This window comes from Bos indicus x Bos taurus, chromosome 24 (genome assembly GCF_003369695.1).
Source record: "Bos indicus x Bos taurus breed Angus x Brahman F1 hybrid chromosome 24, Bos_hybrid_MaternalHap_v2.0, whole genome shotgun sequence".
Classification (NCBI taxonomy): Eukaryota; Metazoa; Chordata; class Mammalia; order Artiodactyla; family Bovidae; genus Bos; species Bos indicus x Bos taurus.
The window spans coordinates 213,840-218,286 of NC_040099.1; the positions used below are offsets into that span (position 1 = coordinate 213,840).

The 4,447-nt window shown below is 47.7% G+C and overlaps 1 pseudogene; it reads right to left on the minus strand.

The window, feature by feature from the left end:
• Positions 1-855: 855 nt before the first annotated feature.
• LOC113883044 lies at positions 856-974 on the minus strand (annotated as a pseudogene).
• Between the last annotated feature and the right edge of the window lie 3,473 nt (positions 975-4,447).

A 4,447-nucleotide genomic window follows, 5' to 3' on the forward strand; every position in this document is an offset into this window, starting at 1 on the left:
TTAGTACATTCAAGAAATGAAAAATGCCCTATGGGATGGAACCAAAAGAGTGCAGAGGGCATTCCAGTGAAAAGAAATCAGAGAAGAAAGTGGGGACCAAGCAATGAAGGGATTTGGTCATATCTTCTCTATGATGGGAAAATACAAGAGCAGTTGGAGCAGGGAGGTGATAGAATTGCATCTGCATTTTAAAAAGGTCATCTTGCTCCACATCACTCATGATTGGACAGACTCAACTCCAAACTACAACGAGGTTCCACTTCACATTAGTCAGAATGGTCCTCATGGAAAAGTCTGTAGATAACAAATGCTGGAGAGGATGTGGAGAAAAGGGAACTCGCCTCCACCGTTAGTAGGAATGTAAGTTGGTAGAGCCACTATGGAAAAGAGTATGGAGGTTCCTGAAGGAACTAAAACTAGAAGTACCATATGATTCAGCAGTCCCACTCCCAGGCATATATCCACCAAAAGTATAACTGAACAAGATACATGCACCATCTGTGCACATATACCTGTGTGTGCGCACGGGTGCGCGCGAGCTCGGGCGTTCGCCTGTGAGGATGGGGGGGCTGGGGGTGGGGCTGGGGGTAGGGCTGTAGCTGGGGCTGGGGCTGGAGCTGGTGCAGCTCCCCGGGATTGCCTGAGGCACGCCAAGGGAGCCCCAGACGGAGACCCGCGGGACGGTCGTCTGGTTTCCTGGAAGCCAAATGCAGAGGGGCTCGCGGGCCACGCGGAGGCAACCCAGGTCTGCAGCGGGAGTCAGTGCCCCGGCCACCCACCCCCAGGAGGGGCTGGGGCTGTGGGAGCCCAAGAGTTGGGACGTGGGGCGGGGGCTAAAGGAGAGGGAAAGCAAAGAGCCTACAGCACCCGGTATGCCCAGGCGGTCTCCCACCCAAGTACTAACCAGGCCCAACCCTGCTTAGCTTCTGAGATCAGATGAGATAGGGCGCGTTCAGGGTGCTATGGCCTTAGACGGAGGCTGCTGCCGCCCGGCGCCCTCAGAGTCCTGCGCTGCACCTCCCTTTTGCTCTGACCTGCCGGTCAGCCATTCTGTCTACAAGTAATTTTACTCCCTCCCCTTTCCCTGCTTTCTGAGAGTCTCTCTCCTTCCATACTTGATGGTGTAATGAATGGATGCCTTAGATCATTTTCCCTCAACATTTTTTTCTCTTTATTTTTACATTGATTTCTATGAATTCATCTTCAAGTTTATGGATTATTTCTGCTAGCATCTCAAATGTGCTGTTGAACCTATCAGTTTTTCATTTCAATTATTTTAGTTTTCAAATCCAGAATTTATGTTAGTTTCCTTTAAAAAAAAATAATTTGTAGCTCTTCATTGAGTCTCTCTGTTTGTTGACTTCGTATCATACTGTCATCTAATTCTTCAAACATGGTTCCATTATTTCATTTTGTAGTTATCATTATTTTGATATTTTATCTCTTGACCTTCATACTGAATTTCTAAGTGATATACTTATATAAGTTATCAGTGGTATGTTATACAAATGCTTTACTCACCACCATTACAACATTAGAGTTTTCTGAATTTAACTGTATACTTACCTGTCCCAGCAGGTTGATAAAGAGTCCAAGCCTAAAGCCCCTTTAAGGAGGAGGCAAGCTTGCTTTCTTTTTCACATTCTTTTTCCTAAGACAAGTAGGCATTGTAGGGAGCAGTATCTCAGGTTCAAGGACATTCCTCTTTTTGAGCTTTGGATGTATGTTATAGGAAAGGGTGTGGGCAAAACACTCACATCCTTGAGATGCTTTTTGTCTATTCTCAGAGGCTAGTTGAGAAGTATATATGGCCCCACTTAAATTAGTGAGCCCCTTCTGATGTCTGTGTCAGAAGCTTTTTCTGTCACCTTCACTTTAAATAAAATATACACAAAGCTCTGAGTGACTGAGACTGTCTTTGGCCCCAGAGTAATATCTTCTTCTTCAGACACCATGAATCCAGTGGCATCGGTCACCGTTGACTGCTAGGTTATCATTTTGGGGGCTTGTCCAAGATCTTCGAGACAAGGTAAGAACACTCAGAGTTGAGATTCTTTTGCTCTTTTACTGTGGTCTCTACTTTACTACGGAGAAGGCAATGGCACCCCACTCCAGTACTCTTGCCTGGAAAATCCCATGGGTGGAGGAGCCTGGTAGGCTGCAGTGCATGGGGTCGCTAAGAGTTGGACACGACTGAGTGACTTCACTTTCCCTTTTCACTTTCCTGCATTGGAGAAGGAAAGGGCAATCCACTACAGTACTCTTGCCTGGAGAATCCCAGGGGCAGGGGAGCCTGGTGGGCTGCCAACTCTGGGGTCTCACAGAGTCAGACACAACTGAAGCAACTTAGCAGCAGCAGCTACTTTACTAAATCAGAAGCATGTGGACTGAACTTCTTTTCCCCAGTCAGCTTTTCCTGGTCCCTCTCACCATTTCATATCTGCTTGGGGAATTAAAGTTATTAACCTTGTGTGCCGGATTGTAGACTTTCAAGGGACTTGCAATCCATGCTGTTATTGTGCTTTTCTAGCAAGGCCCCCACTCCAAGTTTTACAGGACACTGCAGACAGGAGCACTTTAGGGAGCTAGCTGGAGCTCTAGCTCCAGGGACATCTCTCAGACTAGAAATCACCATCCTGATCCCACAGACACACAGGCAAGTTCTTGTCATGGCTATGCCTCTGGACTATATGGATTGAGGCATTGCTGGTGAGCATGAGATTCCTGAGGACACAGATTGGGACACCCCAGATTTGGGCAGATTGAAAGTGCACTGGGCTTCTTCCCTTAGTAGCGCTAGCTCTTAGCAGAGCAGACGAAGCCCTCCAGTGGCTCTTGTCTCAACTCCTTAGGTATTCTTTTTGTACAGTCTGATGGACAGGAATAAAAAGGATGATGTTGGCACTCCATGAATATGAAGGATTAGTTTTTCCTCGCAGGCGGGCCCTCCATCGCCTCCTTTGTTATTAAATAGACTCGTGTGGCCACTCTCAGGAGGATGTCTTGGGTTTTCTGTTCATCCCTTTATGACTTGCCACTTATACTGTTATGAGGAATGTGTGCAGGTACACAGAAGTTGGGTGCTTCCCCTAGTGGTCTTGGCTCAGCAAGCATCCGGAAAACTACTCTGTTCCACCCCAGGTGGTGCCGGAATAAAAGGGAAATCAAACCAAGGTTTTAATGGTGAGGACCTGGACATCAATCTGGGATGCCATCAGGTCTAACCCTGGTGCATCTCCACCATGCCTGGGTGGTAGAACGAGGGGGGTTGGGAGTAGGACACCTCCACCTGTAAGAGACAGGTTAGCTCTGGCCAGGAAAGGAAGCTTAGGTGGAAAATCAGTCTCCAACCCCGTCTAGAGCAGGGGCAGACACCTCTGGTAGAAAAAAGCCATGGCACTGGGCACTGCTTTTTTCTCTCTTACAGATGGGGCCTAACAGTCCAGAACCACCCCCCTTGAATAATATCTTGAAAAACTGGGATAATTTTGATCCTCAAGGCCTAAAAATCCCTTATATATGGGGTTTCTTTGCTTTAAGAGAAGACCTCACCTGCCCAGAGAGAGAATCCCTGCTGGGACATCTTATCGATCAGTCTACCCCTGTCACCAGAGCCAATTTGAGCACTCTCTGGTTTAAAGTTTAGCTATGAAGCTATGACTACATGAAGAAGAAATGACATTTTGAGCCCTGAATGGCCATATGTATTCTTTAGACTCCGGAGAAAACTAGGTAAAATGGAATCTTTTTGAAATTGCAAAACTGGGCCATTGGAGGAGCCAAGATGGCGGAGGAGTAGGACGGGGAGAACACTTTCTCCCCCACAAATTCATCAAAAGAGCATTTAAACGTCGAGTAAATTCCACAAAACAACTTCTGAATGCCGGCAGAGGACATCAGGCACCCAGAAAAGCAACCCAACTCTTCGAAAGGAGGTAGGAAAAAATATTAAAGACAAAAAAAAAAGAGACAAAAGAGGTAGGGACGGAGTTCCGTCCCGGGAAGGGAATCTTAAAAAGAGAGAAGTTTCCAAACACCAGGAAACCTTCTCACTGCCGAATCTGTGCCGAGCTTTGGAAGCACAGAGGGCAACATAACAAGGAGAAAAATAAATAAACAATTAAAACTCACAGATTGCGAGCCCTATGGTAACTCCCCCAGCAGAGAAGCAGCGCAGATGCCTGCATCCGCCATTAGCAAGCGGGGGCTGGGCAGGGAGGCGCGGCGCGGGCTGCATCGCTGAGAGTAAGAATCTGGCCTGAATACCCTGAGCGCTATCTGAGCGAAATAATTTGGGCTAGCAAACCAGACTGTGGGATATCTACCACGCGAAAAGCCAGCCCCAACCTAAGACACCGCCAGGCCCGCGCACGGAACAAAGGGCTGAACAGAGATAGCCGGCTGCAGACCTTCCCCCTCCAGTGACAGGCAGCCAGAGCCAGAAGGG